This window comes from Mus caroli, unplaced genomic scaffold, assembly GCF_978045245.1.
Source record: "Mus caroli unplaced genomic scaffold, Mus_caroli_1 scaffold_2, whole genome shotgun sequence".
NCBI classification, from domain to species: domain Eukaryota; kingdom Metazoa; phylum Chordata; class Mammalia; order Rodentia; family Muridae; genus Mus; species Mus caroli.
Genome location: NW_028227257.1, coordinates 21,217,211 through 21,235,682, shown reverse-complemented (window position 1 = coordinate 21,235,682; position 18,472 = coordinate 21,217,211). Strand labels below are relative to the sequence as shown.

General features: G+C 47.0%; 2 long non-coding RNA genes, 2 other non-coding genes and 1 pseudogene across 6 annotated transcripts in view; 1 reads left to right on the top strand and 4 right to left on the bottom strand.

Annotated features, from left to right (window-relative positions):
- LOC147005743 (uncharacterized) overlaps window positions 1-18,472 on the top strand; it is a 152,885-nt gene that overhangs the window by 111,271 nt on the left and 23,142 nt on the right. The gene's annotated exons all lie outside the window — the stretch shown is intronic.
- LOC110289758 (uncharacterized) lies at window positions 5,201-11,025 on the bottom strand. 3 transcript variants are annotated; one of them, XR_015045831.1, is made up of 6 exons: window positions 10,901-11,025; window positions 10,428-10,692; window positions 9,935-10,071; window positions 8,638-8,787; window positions 6,601-6,663; window positions 5,201-5,464 (listed from the first exon to the last, which is right to left on the bottom strand). It is a non-coding gene; the product is annotated as an uncharacterized LOC110289758 (long non-coding RNA). The 3 variants fall into 3 exon arrangements; XR_003838417.1 differs by having other exon boundaries at window positions 8,638-8,850; window positions 10,428-10,555; XR_002377369.1 differs by having other exon boundaries at window positions 10,428-10,555.
- LOC115030444 (small nucleolar RNA SNORA71) lies at window positions 5,854-5,984 on the bottom strand. Its single transcript, XR_003836042.1, has one exon. It is a non-coding gene; the product is annotated as a small nucleolar RNA SNORA71 (small nucleolar RNA).
- On the bottom strand, window positions 7,776-7,888 carry LOC115030447 (small nucleolar RNA SNORA71; annotated as a pseudogene).
- LOC115030443 (small nucleolar RNA SNORA71) lies at window positions 9,269-9,400 on the bottom strand. Its single transcript, XR_003836041.1, has one exon. It is a non-coding gene; the product is annotated as a small nucleolar RNA SNORA71 (small nucleolar RNA).

Genomic DNA, 18,472 nt, shown 5'->3' with positions numbered 1-18,472 from the left:
GAATTACTCCACCTCTCTGAGCACCTCAGAAACAAAACCACTATTATAACTCAGTTCGTTATACAGAACTAGCGAGCAGTCAATACATTGTCTGGCAAAGAACAGTAACTGAAATCTTAGCTACTACTCTTGTGCCCTCTCAAAATGTCAGTTTTACTTTTTTTTTTTTTCCAGTTAAATTGGTTACGAACATGTGTCCAAGTTACATTTCTAGCTTGCCCCAGAACCCAATCCACAGCTTCCCAAGGAAGGTTCTTGGGAAAAGAGAACGGTTGAATAACCATTTTTAAACTGAATATAAGACATAAGGTGTCTGATAATCACTATTGGGTACTTCGGTGGTTGATTTCCCTAAAGAGAGGTCCTAATCCTGTTAAAGTTTACCAGAAAATTGCTTAAGTGCTGTCTTAGTTAGGGTTTTACTGCTGTGTACAGACACCATGACCAAGGCTAGTCTTATAAAAGACAACATTTAATTGGGGCTGGCTTACAGGTTCAGAGGTTCAGTCCATTATCATCAAAGTGGGAGCATGGCAGTATCCAGGCAGGCATGGTGCAGGAGGAGCTGAGAGTTCTACATCTTCATCTGAAGGCTGCTAGTGGAAGACTCATTTCCAGGCAGCTAGGATGAGGGTCTTAAGCCCACACCCACAGTGCCACACCTACTCCAACAAGGCCACACCTCCAAATAGTGCCTCTCCCTGGGCCAAGCATATACAAACTATCACAAGCTTCACCATTAGGAATGCTATCCGGCCTCTTGGTGGTGGTGGTGATGGGACAGGGCAGTGGTTGTGAGTTGCATCAGAAGAAAGAATTTTGTCTCAGACCCTAATGGGTCTCTCTCTCTCTCTAACAACTGCCACAGTTGGGGATTGTATTTTTTTTAACATTTATTTATTTTATGTATGTGAGTACACATCTTTAGACACACCAGAGAAAAACACCAGATCCAATTAAACTTAGGACCTCTGGAAGTCAGTGCTCTTAACCACCAAGCCACCTCTCCAGCCCCAGTCTCTTTCTCTCTTGTTAATCACTGTGACCATAGCTGACATTCCTCTTTCTCTACACAACACTCTGGCCTGGCCTCAAGCTGTGTGACAGGCCCAGTTTGAAGCATGTCACATTTGTTCCTGTCTCCTCCAATGCTCAGTTATAGGGCTAGGCTGTTCAGATCATGCTGTGGGATAGACATGTGAGAGAAACACACCCTCCCCTGTCCCTTATGACGAAAATAAAAAGGTTTCAGAGGGAGACGAGGTCACTCACTCTCCCCCACGCCCCCCGGGTGGTGGGGCAGCTGTGTGCTATCTGGGTTGGCAGAACTTGGTTGGGCTGTCTTCCCACCACCATAGGGTAAGATTCTTGCCAACTTGAAGATAAAACACGGAGGCTGGCAGAGGATTGAAGCCTGGTTACCAAGCATGGACTCTTTCCCTCTGACAAGACAGTAAAGGGCCGGATCCAAGCTGCTTCTCAGTGTTTCCTGAGAGGTTCATGGACATCTTGCCACTGCATGAACAAACAGATGGAGTCGGCAGCTGGACACATGCTCTTCTGGAAGAAGCAGGCTGCCTGTTCATCATGAAGGCTGTTTCCCAGGTAGGAGGAGGAGAGCATCTCCAGGCTAGTAGGAAGTGAGGTTGGTTCTCAAAGTGTGGTCCCTGAGCAGCGACAAGAACTTATTAGAAATGAGAAGTCTTGGGGCTAGAAATATGGCTAGATGGTTAAGAGCACTTACTGCTCTTCCAGAGGACCCAAGTTTGGTTCCCAGCACCCACATCAGGTGGTTCACAACCATCTCTAACTCCATCCCTAGGGGAGCTAACACTTGTCTTCTAGCTTCTGCAGGCCCTTGCATTAGTGTGTACATAGATATACACATAACCAAAAATAAATCTTTGGGAGGAAAGACTCTTTTTTTTTTTTTTTTTTTTTGGTTTTTCGAGACAGGGTTTCTCTGTGTAGCCCTGGCTGATCCTGGAACTCACTCTGTAGACCTGGCTGGCCTTCAACTCAGAAATCCACCTGCCTCTGCCTCCCGAGTGCTGGGATTAAAGGCGTGCGCCACCACGCCCAGCTCTTGTCCCTACGCAACACCTACAGATTCAGAACTGGCCAGAGTCCGGTGATCCTGCTTAAACATGCCTTCCAGGGGTTGATGCAGATTCAAGTTCACATTCAGGCCAGTCAAGCTGTAGTACCTGCTCCTTCATTTCTCTCATTTCCTACCATCTTCTTTGCCTCCTGTCTTCTCACACCCTTCCTCCTCCACAAAACAGGAATACCTTTTCAGAGACCCTGGGAATTCAGTCTAACTGCCCCAGGTGTGTGAGAGCTTCTGCTGTCAGAGCCTTTGTGCTGTTTCCTCTGCCTGGAGCATTCTTCCTCTAGAGAGAGATGAGTAAATAGGGCCCTGGTTACCTCGTGTCTTAAATGCCACCTGGTCAGCCAGGGCTTGCTTTCTTGCCTCCTGCCCATCTTTCCCTCTGATTCAGTCCCCTTCTTTACACGTGCAAAGGTGTGATACCTGTACCCATCACCTTCTTCCACCCAAGACCGAGGACTGTCAATCTCTGGCCCATCTGTGTATCCTCTCAGCTGAATCCTTTACAAACTGCTCTGTCCAAAGAGCAAGGAGATATCTTAATGCTACCCTGTACCAGGACTCCAGATGCAAAGTAAAAACAGAACGTCAGAAGAGGCCCTTGCTGCCCAGGACCCTAAGGATGCTTGGAACAAAATGTCATTCACTGGAAATGAATGACAGCTTTGAGAAGAGCCGCTACAGCAGCTACTCAAGGTGGCTTCTAAAGGGTGGAGAACTAGGGAACCCCAACCCCACCCCATGACACACACTGATTCTTTTGATAAATCTTTGCCAACCACTCACCATGGCCAGTGCCAGATCCTAAGCAGAAGAGAGATCTGATACCACGACCTCTTTTGGCCACCTCTTCTGTGTGGTGTCTGTGTATATTCAAACTTCATTCTGTACCAGCAGAGAGCTGGATGCTGGCAGGATTCTGGTATCACAACTACCTGGCTTTCTATTTTGTAAATATTTGCTCTTCCTCACCTGCCTAAGGCAATCTAGAATTGTATGAAAGAGCCAATGGACAATAGCTGGGTAGGAAGTAAAGGCTCTTCTGGGCAGAGGGACTCTGGGGGAAGAATTCAGAGGCCTAAGGTTCGGCCTCCAAGGGAGAACAGACCAGATTGGAGCAGAGCAGATCTGCCCATGTGGTGGACACGTTGCCAGAATTAGTCAGGCTGTAGTAGTCTGGAGACTCCTTAGCGTAAGGCCTAAACTTTAAAATACTAGTCCCTTGTGTCGTTATTTATATCACTGGTGGGTCCAAGATAGTCCAGCTATAGGTACTGAAAGACCCCGAGAGGAGCCCCTCAATCAAGCCTCGGGATAATAGCGGACCTCCAAGAACTCACAAAAGACCAAGCTTGATGCAAACCACATGAGGCTTTATTTGGGGAAAGCCAAAGCTCTGGGGACGACTCGTATCCCACGCAGGGGTAGAGGAGTTGACCACGAGGGGAAAGGGGTCCCAGTTTTTATAGGTCCTCAGGGCGGGAAGGAGAAGAGGGGAGTAGGGGATTTCCAGATCTAAACAATGTAAAATGAGTATGGGAGGGCACACACCTGGGTTCAAGGAACGGTCAGAACATTGGGCACCTCTGTTTTTCTAAATCAGTGAAGCTACTTCTACTAACAATGAAATCTATTTTGCCAATGTCAGGGCTTCTGTGACCTTTTACATTCTGTCAGGATCTTTCAGTACCAATGTTAACTTTCTTCCCAACCAACAGTAGAGGGCTCCATTCTCTTCCTTAATCATTCAAGACTCAAATAAATTTGTATAGTAACCAATGCTAATGGGAATGCCCAAAAGCTAAAAATAAATGACTGTCAATCCCAGTCTTGGTAAACGTCCATCATGAAGCCCAGTAACATTAGAAGTCGTCACATAAAAATTCAAGAACTTTTCTAGAACCATCTCTAGCTTAAATTTCAGATATCTAGAATGCTTAAAAACCACTGCAAAAGTATCAAGACAAATCTTAGCTAATTAATACCTTCTCAGAAAGGTATTAGCTAAGAATAACCACCCCACTCAGAATAACTCCAAAAATCTTTCTCTGAAATAGAAAACTAGGCCGGGCAGTGGTGGCGCATGCCCAGCACTCGGGAGGCAGAGGCAGGTGGATTTCTGAGTTCGAGGCCAGCCTGGTCTACAGAGTTCCAGGACAGCCAAGGCTACAGAGAAACCCTGTCTCAAACCCCCTACAAACCAACCCCTAGCTTTTGTGTTCCCAGAAGTCCAGGGGCACCATAGCTGTCCACACCTACAGCCTGCTATCAAGCTCTTCACTGGCCTAGAGATGGTCCTTGAATTCTGTCAGGTTCAGTCCCCAGCATTCATGTCGGGAGGCTCAAGGCTACCTGTAACACCCAGTCCAGTGATCATATGCCTTCTGTGAACTGCAGACCTCCCTACACAGACTTAAAAATCAAAATTTACAAATTCTCAGACAAGAAAAATGTGTTAGTTTTTAAAATGTACCATTTACCTGTTTGTGTTCTGGGAACTAAGCTTAGTAAGCACCCTTACCAAGCGTTCCACAGGTCCTTCACTTCGAATAGAAAAGTCCTAGTTATAAACCCATCAGTAATTACACCCTCTTTACCAGTTTCTCTTTGGCCCTATTGGTATCCAAGTTACTCAAGGGGGTTTCTTCTTTCTCCCCACCTGACATCCCACCCACAGTACTTCTTTCTGTTCCTTAAGGTCCTCCAAAGCCAGTCCCTAAGCATACCCTAGTTCCTGTCTACAGTCACCTGTCCTGTCAGGAAAATGCTCTACATTTTATATTCCAGTCCATTTACCCATTCACATCCCTAGTTCTCAGCAATGATACGTCACTTCCTAGGACTGTGACACCCCAGCCTTTTTTACTGACACAGGCACCTTCCCCAAGTTCTGACCTTGCCTGTTCAGCTATCTCAACTCTCACAAGCCCTAAAATCTGAGGCTACCAGCCCTACTTGTCCACTCCCAACACCCTGAAGCCCAAGCCTCAGGGGGCATCAAGAACAGGAAAGTCACAGGCGTGTCAGGAGCTAGTCTCCTTTTCCACACCCAGCTGAGTTCATGGCTTGACACAGATTTAAAAGGCAGACTGAATTAACCTATGGGGTTTATTGCATGCACAACTGTTAGGGAGGTAAGAGGAAGTTGGCAACAAGTTCTTGTCACTAGTCTTTCCAGGCACTGGCTGATGGTCACGGGGACAGAACACAGCCCTCTGAGGTGTTGGTGTCAAGACTTTGTATGCTGGTGTCTCCCATGCATGAGCCAGTAAAATCGGCAGTTTCATGATGCCAAGGGGGGCGGTGTCTCCAGTTTCACTTTGTCTTCTTTGGCCCTCTGGTGTCCACAAACATCTAGAAAATTAAAGGGGACGGGGAACATGATGCTTTCTTATCTCCACCCATCATCACGTATCTTCTAGCTTCGGGCACTGTTAGCTAACTGGAAGCTGGTAATAACAGGTCAGAGCTAGACAGGTTCAGGGACCAGCATCCCTGTTAGCCAAGTTTACTCTTCTCCTGACACTGCATGTGGGAACATGCCACCCATCTACCAGACAGATGTCTGTCTGCAGGCCTCGAATCCACAGCCATGGAAGGAGAATGTAACTGGGGCTCATGGGATATTTGCAAAACTGAGCCAGAATAATGTCCTCTTAGGACACTGCCCAGCACTGGTAGAGGACTCTAAGTGAGCCTGGTATCTGCAACTGAGAGACCACTAGGCTGTGAGAAGGAAGATTTGTTCGAAAGCACCAGGGTTTGACAAGGACAAGTGTGATCCTCCAAACACGGGGAAAGGCTTTCGGCATCCTCTCCCTGCAGTATCAATGACCAGGGCACCAGCAGCCCACAATCACTTTCGAATACAGGGGCAGAAGGGAAGCCACAATGGATGGATGGGCAGCTTAGGAAAGGGCCAAACTGGGACAAGTGACCATATTTACAGCCTGTAACAGAGGTAGCTTCCCAACTCTCCAATCTTCTCAACCATGAATACCCTGGAGAGCTGCTAAATACTGCTGCCTCAGGCAGGACCACTCTCACACACTCTAAGGGATGGTGGTAGTGTTGCTTCAGAGACCACAATTTGAGAACCATTACTTCAGTGGTCTCTTACTAAGACAATGAATGAAAAAAGACAAGTTTGGGGGGGCGGGGAGTTAACTTCTGAGGACTCATGAGTCCTCATGAGTCTGGGACGGGACTGCTCCCTAACAAGTGCCCACCAAGTTCAGAGAAGGCTAACTGCACCCCAATTGTAGCCATTCTCAAGCCAACTGCAGAACCCAATGAAACCATGCAGGTTCCCAGGGGCTCCTGTGACCCTAGTGTAGCTCTTTACTTCACACTATGAAGATGTGGGGAAGTGAGGTGTCAGGGGCTGGAGGAGCCATGTTCCTGCTGGCCCGGGTGGGGAAGCAGCCTCTTCATGACTGTGGCCTTTGCTGGACCACTGCAGCTCTCTAGTGAGGCATCTGGAGTCATACCTTCAAGGGCCCTGTTCCAGCATCTTCTGGAAAGCCGAGGACTGTTGAGCACACGTGACAATCCTGCAGAGACAAGCCACACTCAGGACCTCCGAGTCAACCAAGATCTCACCAGGAACCAAGACACAGCTATTAGCTGGGGGTGGGTGGAATACAAGGCAGCTGCAGCAGCTTCTTCCCAGATCCCCCTTTCTCCTCCCATGTTGGGCACTCAACTGAAAGCCACACCCTCAGCACCCCCCCACCAGTCTCCTACTTCCCATATCCTCAGCACTCACACACACACACCCCAGTCTCCCACTTCCATTCTCTTCCTTCTTACACTGATTACATTGTAACTTCTGATAAAGTTGGCTTTCCTGCTTTTTGTTTTGTTAAGTTTGGATCTGTGTGGAAGTCCTTCCGCCTATAGGCCCATATACTTGAATACTTGGTCCCTAGTTGGTAGGGCTGCTTGGGACCATTAGGAAGTGTGGCCTTGTTAGTGGAGGTATCAGGGGGGTGGGGCAGGAGAGCTTCGAGGTTCCAAAAGCCCATGCCATTCAGTTAGCTCCCTGCCTGGTGGTTCTATCACGTATGTGAGCTCCCAGCTACTGCTGTCCAACATGGCCATGCCTGAAGCTATACAGATCCTGAAGAGTCACCCTCTGAAATTCTTAGCCCCCAATAAACTCTTCACAGGCACTAGGCACACATGACATACATACATGTGCATTTACATATACACATGAAACAAAAAATGTTGGACTGCATTTTGGTCTGCAAACCATGCATTTTAAGACCAGTGGCTCACAAGGGATACAAATACACTCATTGGGCCACGGGGACTACAGGCTGGGAAGGGAGCTGCACACTCTGCACCAGGGAGCTCCTTCTCTCAACACACGCTTAAGGGCTGTTACACGCCCAGCCCCACCCCACCCCACCCCACCCCGGCACACACAGCTCCACTCAGTCCAGCCCCACATCTCCTCCTGTCATCTACCTTCTGCTCCTATGTGAAAAGTTAGGGAACCCGTCTAGGGATCCTTTGGAAATCTGTGCTGACCTAGCATATGCAAATACCCCAAGTTTCTAGAAACAGAACACCAAGTTGCGAAGACCCAGCCCTGACTTGTGCAGCTTCCAGAAAGCTGCCACCCACACTTCTGTAAGGCTGCAGAGAAAGACACAAGTGTAGGAAAGCTCCAGGCCAGATGCCCCGAGCTCGGAGCCCGTCTTTCCGAATCCTTTCCCTGCACTACCAATGACCGGGGCACGGCAGCCAAGATCACTTTTGGATGCAGGGGCAGAAAAGGAAAAAAGGAAACCCAGAAAGATGGGAGATGGATGCCAGGGTCAGATGCAAGCCACGGTGAACATGTGGATCCAGCTCTGCACAATCTTCCAAGAATAAGAGGGAGTCAGTCCTGAAAAATCTTTGTCTTAGCTTTAGTTTTCCAAGTCAGGAAATGGAAGATCAAAACAGGTAAGACTACTTAATTAAGGTAGAATCTGGAGACTAGCTAGGTAACAGCTGGTCACCTGATATCTAGGCTGAGGCCCTGCTTTCCAGGGCAGAAGCAAGGCACACATGTGGGTGCACTTCTGCCACTGGCGGAAGAATGAACGGGAAGGGAGGGGCCTCAGGGGGCCAGAGCAGATAGGTGCTCAGGACCACCCTAACTCTCCATCATCCAACTATGACTTTTCCCTCCACTGCTAACAAGTCACTGCTACCCAACACAATGACAAAAAGAGGGAGACCGTGGCACATACAGGTGTCTTCAATGCCTATGTCCACTCCCTTGCCCTTACAATTCACTAACACTGGAAAGGCCTCAAACTTCCCCATGCATGACCTAGGTGGGAGGATCCACACACCACTCCCCACCCATCCTCCCCGCCCCCAAAGTGCCACCAAAGAGGCAGAAAATACTACACAAAACTCCAGGGACTCAAAGGCTGGGGCTCCAGACTGGACAGAGCCATCCTTACATTCTCTCAAACTCCAATCTCTTGATGAGGCCTCTGAACAGTAGCAAGTGTATGACTTACCTGCTATGGCCTCCTGAGCTGCCAGTGGACCCACTTCCTCCCCGGAGAAGGGACTGGAGCTCTTGGGAGACAGGGCTGATGATCCACTGCACTGGCCGCTCAAAGGCCCATCAGGGCACAGCACTCTGGAGTGTACCGTCGCTCCTGGCACTGGGCATGGAAGAGTAGCAGCGACACGTCACTTCCTCTGTATTGTTGGACCCTCACTCTTGCCTGTTGTCACAGAGTGGAGAGAAAAACCCTTCCCAAGTGGCTACTCCTAAGGCAAGAGTCAAAAGCAGGCCACGAGGGAAGAATTCAAGGAGAATTCAAGGAGGCAAAACGGCAAATCTGCTTCCTCCCGGGCCTCCCTGTCAGGCTGTTTACCCAGTTTACACACAACAATGCCTTACAGAAAGTGACTGTGCCTTGGTTGTTCATTTGTTCAGTCAGAACCCTGCCTCTTGACTAACAGAACACAGCAAGATGCATTCTAGAAGTCAAGCAACAGGACATTTTCTACAAGTTCTCAAGTGTCCTGAAGAAGTGACAACTGGGTGTGGAGGCTGAGAAAGGATCTGAAGGAAGCAGCCACTGTCTGAGCTCCCTACCACTGCTTCACAGAAGTGCCAGAATGGCAGGCAGCGGGCAATGTGGGAAAGCATCAGGGTTTGGCAAGGACAAGTGTGGATCCTCCAAACACGGGGAAAGGCTTTCCAAATCCTCTCCCTGCAGTATCAATGACCAGGGCACTGGCAGCCCACAATCACTTTCGAATACAGGGGCAGAGGGCAAGGAAGACTATGGCCAAGAGCTGGGTAATGGTTAAACTGGAAAGAGACAGACAGACAGGCAACAGCCAGATAGCCAACAAAGGAAAGAGGCTGCTCCTAACTGAGCAACAGCTGTTCCTTAAGGAGAGCTCGGAAGACTGGCTGGGAGGAGGTGACAGTTCTAATGAGCACTGGCCACGAGACCTGCAGTAGGCTCAGCACTTGCTGTCTTAGATCAATGCAACCTGCCCAGCTGGCAGAACTGAAGTGACTGGGCTCTTATGTCACAGAGGTAGTCCCATTTTTCAGATGATGAAGTCAAGAACCAGACAAGGCCCGGAAGCCAGCAGAGAGCAGTGGCTGAAATCTGAATGGTGCATATGACCCCCAAAATCTTCTGGCTCCTTTCCATTCTGCTCTCTACCCACCAGAGTAAAGCAGAGGGGTACAGAAGCAACAGTGGGAACACAGGACACACAAGACACAGATCCCAAGTGGGTACAGCAACAAGCAGGCACACCTCAAAGAACCCAGCCTCACCTTACCTTCACACACTTCCAACTATAAATGAAGAAACTGAATCCCCCATCTCAGGGCACAATCCTCACTCAGGAACACCAGTTTGTCTATGTAGCAAGACAGAGACAACTCTTATGGCCACTGTAGATCCCGGCTGTTATTTCTGCAAATACAATAAGCCCAGGTGAGCCACTTGAACAGCACCCAGTTACCTGGGAAAGCACCCAGAATCCCAGACACACAGAAGCTGCCAGGCAGCAAACCACGGGGCATGGACAACCCTCCCCCTTCCCCCGCCTTTCCTCTGTAATCCCCACTATGCAACATGGAACAGAACTGTCCCCAGAATCTTGCCCTTGGTTATTTCGGGCCCTCACCGAGCTTCTCTCTGCACAGTGGCTTTGTCGACCTTCCTCAAACGTAGTAATCAGAACTCCACACTACCCCTCTGCTGGTACCCACGGGAAGGCCAATTACAGGCACCCGGGCTTCAAGTTGCTCCCGAATAGCAGCACCTACCCAGGCATCCTCTCCCTGGACAGTGGGTGTCCATCACGGAGTTGAAGGGAGTCGGGGGCTCCAGAAGCTGTAATCTGTCGACCCAAGGAACTTCCATCTGTCTCCAGGAGGTCTGCGCAGTCTACAGCCTGGCAGGACAACGGAAGTGGCTGCAGCGCAAGGCAGGGCAGGGCAGGGCAGGGCAGGGGGATCCAGATGCTGCACTCGGGGTCCTGGGGGAGTCCTCAACTTAAACCCGGGTCAATGGATTCGCCTTGGTAGGATGCTAAAAACATGGGACACAGGTCGTAAACACCGACCCACTTTTTGTAGGCGACAGACATGGCTTTGAGGCTTCAGATACTCAGACGGTGAAAAGCACGCGGCTTGAGGCCCTCCCTCCTCTAGACCCAGCAGACCAGTCGCCCAGTGACTGCCCACAGCCCGGTTTCCTTGATGGAGGAAACGGCGCTGCCCATGCACCTTGCACTCACCTTGGTGCCCTGTATTGGGGAGACGAGCCCGGGAACATGCGGGATGCCTGTAGATTTGAGCGGATGGCAACGGCCAGAGAGGAAACACATCCACGCGACAGGAAACTGTGGTCTTCACGATGGGCGCCGGCGGAAGGACAAATGACAAAGCACGCTGCAGCCTAGAGCAGCATCTCCGAGCGGCGGGCCCTCCAGCGCCCCCAGGAGGAGAGGAGACTAACAACTGTTTGAACGTTAATTTTTTTTTTTTTTTTTTTTAACAATGATAGGTTTTAGGAGGAAGCTGTCTCTCCTTTGCCGTATTTTTTCTGTTTGTTCTGAAGCAGATATCTCTTACAAACTACTGATTCCACAGCACCTGGCTCAGTGGTGCCACAAAGGAACAAATGATGACTTTAAACACCACCACACGAGGTCAGTAGTGGCTTGAGACTGGCATGTGGAAGTAATGAGAGCAAAGAATGAATGCTTTGCTAAACGTCTACCTAAAAATCATAAGGCAGATGGGACGATTCCCTTAACAAGAAAAGTCCCAAGTAACAGAGATGAGAGACAAATGTTTGAGAAGGAGCTCACGTGTCTCCAAGTCTTCATACTCCCAAACTCTGCCTGGATCCTAGGTCAAATATGGCTCTTGGCCTTATGTACAGCAGCAGCTCTGCCCTTGGGGCTGAAGTAGGAACTCCACTGAAAGAGTCCAAATGACCTCTGAGCCAGCCATCTCTTCTGCCTCTAAGGGTGACTTAAAGACAAAAGATAGTCTGGGCTGGAGAGATGGCTCAGTGACTAAACACAATTGCAGAGGACCTGAGTTCAATTCCCAGTACTCATACAGAGAGCCTAATGTTTGTCTGTAACTCCAGTTCTAGGGGATATGATGCCCTCTTCTGTACATTGTAAACACTGCATGTAAAAGTGGTACACATAGTATTTCAGGCAAAACACTCGTAGGCATAGCATTAAAAAAAGAAAGAAAGGAAGAAAGAAAGAAAGAAAGAAAGAAAGAAAGAAAGAAAGAAAGAAAGAAAGAAAGAAAGGAAGGAAGCCGGGCGTGGTGGCACATGCCTTTAATCCCAGCACTCAGAAGGCAGAGGAAGGCAGATTTCTGAGTTCGAGGCCAGCCTGGTCTACAAAGTGAGTTCCAGGACAGCCAGAGCTATACAGAGAAACCCTGTCTCAAAAAAACATTTAAAATTTTTTTTTTTTTTTTTAGGGCTGGTGAGATGGCTCAGCGGTTAAGAGCACTGACCACTCTTCCAGAGGTCTTGAGTTCAATTCCCAGCAACCACATGGTGGCTTACAACCTTCTACAGTGAGATCTGATGTCCTCTTCTGGTGTGTCTGAAGACAACTACAGTGTACTCATATATATTAAATAAATAAATAAATCTTTTTTAAAAAATTTAAGGCAGGGGCTGGAGAGATGGCTCAGCGGTTAAGAGCACTGACTGCTCTTCCAAAGGTCCCGAGTTCAAATCCCAGCAACCACATGGTGGCTCAAAACCATCCGTAATGAGATCTTCTGGTGCATCTGAAGACAGCTACAGTGTACTTAGATACAATAATAAATAAATCTTTAAAAAAAATTTAAGGCAAAAGGTAGATGTATTTTTATGAATTTAATACTCTAACAAAATATTGTGTCAGCATGGTCATGGTTAATATTGTCAACTTGACAGGTTTCAGAATCACCTAGAAGACAATAGGCTAGGCACATCTGGTAGGGACACCTAGACTAAGTTAGCTGCGGGGCTTGTCTGTAAAGGAATGATCTAGATTATACTAAACAAGATGAGAAAGCCCACCTTAACTGGGTGTGGACAGCACTATTCTGTGGTCTGGGGTCTTGAGCTGAACAGTGGAGAATTAGCTGAGCAGTAGCAATTGTTACTCTTTGTGTCCCAGCTTTGAATGCAGCCATCTCAACCAGAACCTCTCTCCCTTGATAGACTGTACCCTCCAACTGGGAGCCAGAATAGCTTCCTTCCCAATCAGCTGGCTTTTGTCAGCGTATCTTACAGAGCAATGAGAAGGCAACTGATGTCATCATATTGGAGTTTTCTTTCTTTCTGGATAATGGAGGTTAAACCAGTAATAAATGTTTCACCCCTGCTAGGTGATTGCTTTGTCACTAAGCCCAAACACCAGCCCTCTTTTAAAATTTAATTTTGAGGGGCTGGAGAAATAGGTCAGCAGTTAGGAGTACTGACTCCTCTTCCAGAGAACTCAGGTTCAATTTCCAGCATCCACGTGGCAACTCACAACTGTTTGTAGCTCCAGTTCCCAGAGATTGCCCACCCTCATGCAGACATACATGCAGGCAAAACACCAATGCACTATATATATATATATATATATATATATATATATATATATATATATGTGTGTGTGTGTGTGTGTGTGTGTGTGTGTGTGTGTGTGTGCATATATAAAATTTAACTTTGAGATGGATCTCACTAAGTTAAGCAGGCTGACCTGGAAGATGCCATGTGGGGGGAACTTCAGTGGGCAAGTGAACTTCCTGGAGGTGACCCACCATTTTGCACAGCTGTTATGGATGTACTACAGAAAGTCACAGCCCCTGGGGGTTTGTTTCTGGGTTGTTTCTTGCTACTCCTGTTTGTCATTGCTGTATTCCTCCTGTATCTGGCATGGTGTGAATGGGTGTGAAGAGACCCCATTGCTTATAGTCTGGTGTGATGGCTTCATGGGAAACAGCCCACTCTATTGGTCAGTCTTTCTGCAGATCAATATAAAGATGACGTTTCATAGAATAATGCTATTTAGATGAATTAATGATTTTCCAGAACACTTGGCTTGATTTAAATAGTTTTAGGAGGTGAAGGTAGTTGATAGGAAGGTTCAGGAGATAGTTTAGGTTGTTTTGCTAGGAAGGTTAATAAAAAAGATAGAAGAGTAGAACATGCCCCTCTTTGTAGAGTAGTGGGGCTGTATAGACTAGGAAAGGATACCGTGAGCTTTCATGCAGTACAGGCACATAGTTGTACTTGTGGAAAGGAAAATAGGTTTGAGACAGGTTAATGATCAAAGAAATATTTGGCCTAGGTTGGGTCTGAGTTCCTTGATCTTGTGACCCAAAGATATGGTCACAGGTTTTGGTTTGCACCATGAAAAGACAGGGTTATAAATAAAGAGTAAATAAGTGTGGAGAATAGATGATAAGCCAGTTTAGCTAAATAAGGTTTCAAAAATAAAATAAGATAAATGATTTGTTTCTTAGTGAATACAAACTGCCCTCAGCTGAGTATAGTGAAAAACTAGCTACCATAGACTTGGCTTGGTTAAACTTTTGTTAATAAACAACAAAAGAATTATTGCCTTGAGGTTAGGATGAATTTATGGAAAGATAGATCAGAAATGCTCAGTTAGGTATGGGTTTCAAAGGAAGAATATATAACCAGTAACTTCCTTTTGTGTAATTTCATTTTGTGTAATGATTTTAATCTGTTTTGAAGAATATGTTTTTGTGGTGGTTGTTTTGGAGACTATGTAACTTGTGGGTATGAGATATTTTTTTTAGATTTGTTTGTTTGTTTGTTTGTTTATTCAAGACAGGGTTTCTCTGTGTAGCCCTGACTGTCCTGGAACTCATTCTGTAGACCAGGCTGGCCTTGAACTCAGAAATCTGCCTGCCTCTGCCTCCCGAGCGCTGGGATTAAAGGTGTGCGCCACTACTGTCCAGCTTATTTATTTTATATACAGTAAATGTATATACTGTATAAATGTATATACTGTCGCTGTTTTCAGACACACCAGAAGAGGGCTTCGAATCCCATTAGAGATGGTTCTGAGCTGCCATGTGGTTGCTGGGAATTGAGCTCAGGACTTCTGGGAGAGCAGACAATGGTCTAACTGCTGAGCCATCTCTCTAGCTTGTGATCTGTTTCCTTATGTAAACAATTTTTGTCTTAGGTGGTAGAAAAAAGGCTAAGAGAAAAAAAAAGATATTGGAGCCTTGCTTCATCCACTGTGTGTGTGTGCTCATGTATGTGGTATGTGAATGTATGTGTTTTTCCCCCTTTTTCCCCCAGACTTAGAAAATTAAGTTTTGCTCCCTCAGAGGATCTGCTGAATGCTTAGCTGCTGACCCCAGCAGCTTAGCTGCTGACCACATCCTCCTGAGTGCCTGGCCTGTCATCCCTGGTGTCGGGGGCCATGTAGGAGGAACAACTGGGGCTTCAGAACTCATGGAATGCAGCCTACAGGTTAACACAATCACAATGGGTGTGCCTTGGAGAGGCAGAACCCTAGGATTATGTGTTCAGAGGACTTCGTGATGCTGTGGAGTTCTGCTCTGCTTGCTGCTCTCACATCCCTCTTCATCTAAGAATTGTATGAAAACTCTAAGGGGGCTTCCAGCCCCTCACTGGGCAGTATCACTGGCCCTAAATAACGCTTGTTCTCGTTCAGACATTGCTGCTGGAGCAGGCTAATGGTTCCATTGTCATGCTCAGAAAGAACTTAGAGATACAGATTGTTACCTATGACCATCACTTTTAGAAACGCATTTGGAAAAATTAATTGTTGGTGCAGAAAAACTTAGGAAACAGTTTGACGTTCAGAAAGTGTAAGCTGTGGACTTTTGAGGTCAGGGGACAAGGACAGCAGCCTAACTAGCTGCACTGGCTGGGTTCGTGTGTCAACTTGACACAGCTGGAGTTATCACAGAGAAAGGAGCTTCAGTTGAGGAAATGCCTCCATGAGATCCAACTGTAAGGCATTTTCTCAATTAGTGATCAAGGGGGAAAGGCCCCTTGTGGGTGGGACCATCCCTGGGCTGGTAGTCTTGGGTTCTATAAGAGAGTAGGCTGAGCAAGCCAGGGGAGGCAAGCCAGTAAAGAACATCCCTCCATGGCCTCTGCATCAGCTCCTGCTCCCTGACCTGTCTGAGTTCCAGTCCTGACTTCCTTTGGTGATGAACAGCAGCATGGAAGTGTAAGCTGAATAAACCCTTTCCTCCCCAACTTGCTTCTTGGTCATGATGTTTGTGCAGGAATAGAAACCCTGACTAAGACACTAGCATTGGCTGACGTGACTCTCACTGAGGCTGAATTGGTGATCATTAATTTTTTGTATCCATTTTTGGCCTCAGCTTCCTGATATAACTTAATAAAAATTACTGACGAGTAGATGTGTATTCTGAGGATTTAAAGTAGAAATGATCATTTGTCTATAAAAGTTTAAAACTGGCTGAGAAAACTACCTTGTTTGCTCACACTTTGTTAAACTATAACAAGTTGCTTGGTTACGAATGTATGTGGGTTCTTGGCATAATTCTTTTTACCTGTACTAGGTAAGCTGTGTTTTCATGTAAAGGTATTGGGGAAACATACTTTTTTTTAATTATTAAAAAATTGTTCACTATAAGAAAAACAGATAATCACATTGTACTATTTCTATACTGCTTAAAAGATTTTGCTAGGATATATAAGCTGTGGGGGAAAATAACTTGATGGAGCTTGCTTGTTGAAGCTTGCTCATTAGAGCTTGCTGAGGTTTGGTTCATCCATCCATCCAGTGTGTGTGTGTGTGTGTGTGTGTGTGTGTGTGTCCCTCCTTTTGCCTTTCTTTTTTGTGATTGGCCTTTGGTGGCGGCCCCCCAAGAGTTTTCTCATCAGCCTATTGTAGGCCCTCAAAGGAAATCTTCACCAGCCCACACCCCAGAATACTCTGGATGACTCCAGTTAATCTCAGACTCTACACCCCGCCTCAGTTTACCCTGGATGTCAAAGCTGGTCTTTGCCAAGCTGGCTTTTGACACTGCCCTTCAGTTCATTCTGTAGCTCAGGGAGGTTCCACAAGAAAGGTCTTGAATTTGCAATCCTCCTACCTCAGCCTCCTGAGTATCTGGGATTATATAGGCCTGCATCTCCAAGTCAGTCCACCTTATTTTTAATGTTTTACATTTATACTTAGTGTGCAGATGTGTGTAAGTATGTGTGTGTACAGCTGCGTATGTGTTGAGTGTGCTCTTCCTTTCTGTGTATGTTTGTGCTGTGTGTGTGTGTGCCCACATGCGTACCCATGTGTTCACCTGTGGGAGTCAGTGGACAATTTGTGGATATTGGTTCTCTCCTTCAGCTGTTCAGCTTCCAATGATATAACTCAGGTTGTCAGGCTTGGCAGCAGGTATTTTTACTCCCAAATTTTTATCTTGCCTGCTTGTATTTATTTATTTATTTATTTTTATTTATTATGCATGTGTGTGCCTGAAGTGTGGAGGTGCCTATAGATGCCAGGAAAGAGGGTGTTGGATCCCCCCAGAGTTGCGGTTAGAGGCAATTTTAAGCCACAAGACATGGGTTCTGGGAACCAAACTGAGATCTTCTGCAAAAGCAGATAGAGCTTAGTGGTTAACTAAGGCATTTATTTCTCTGAGCCCTACCACACCTGATTTTTAAATTAATGATGTATTTATGTTTCCATTTTCTTTTGTCTGTACAAAGTCTTTGGAATGGTGGGAGTTATTTGTTTGTTTTGTCTTGTCTTGTCTTTTTCGAGACAGGGTTTCTCCGTGTAGCCCTCACTGTCCTGGAACTCACTTTGTAGACCAGGCTGACCTTGAACTCAGAAATCTGCCTGCCTCTGCCTCCCGAGTGCTGGGTTTAAAGGCGTGCACCACCACTGCCTGGTGGAATGGTGGTGTTTTATGTTTATATCATATTACAACTTTGCCTACATTTCTCAGGCTGAGTGACCACCACACTTTCCAGCTCACATCTGAGGCTTTGGTCAGCTCTTTGGAGCCAGAAGGAGGAGGAGAAGGAGGCAGCAGAAGACTAAGAGCCTAATCCTCCCACAGCCCCAACCAGAGTCTAAAATCCCTCCGTGGTTTCTACCAGCAGCTTCAGCTGAGAACCTGTCCTAACTTCTCTCCATGGTAGCTCTGACCTAAAGTTGGAGCCAAATCACCTTTTTTTCCCTTCCTCCGTTGCTTTTGGTGAGGACATTTTATCACAATGACAGGAAGAAACTGGAGCAGACACCAAACACTACAGTTCCAGATAAGCTGAGCACCCATCTGCTGAGGCTGGCCATCAAGGAGAAGCACATCTTAAAGACAGAACCAACCGGTCCAGCAGTTTGCTGCCCAAACACATGCACACTCTGACTTAGGCCCACTGCACATACGCAAGAGCTTTAGCTTCACCTCCTTTGTCCAAGGCTGGTCTGACTTCTCAGTGCTGGGGCCTTTCAGCCAAACAAGCCAGGTAGGCTAAAGTCCATTCTTGGGGAATGGCTTACCCTGAAAGTCCTGTCTGAGGGCTGCTTGATTCTTCCACTGCTTCATCTCCATTATCACTGAGACAAAGCATCCCTCACTTTCGGTATCATCCACAACACTCGGGAAGACATCTTGGCTAGTTGACTCTCCATCCTCAGTGTCTACAGGAAGTAAAGGCTCTAATATAGGAAGAGCCACTCTCGCCAGGCAGTGGTGGCACACGCCTTTAATCCCAGCACTTGGGAGGCAGAGGCAGGTAGATTTCTGAGTTTGAGGCCAGCCTGGTCTGCAGAGTGAGTTCCAGGACAGCCAGGGCAAGAGTCACT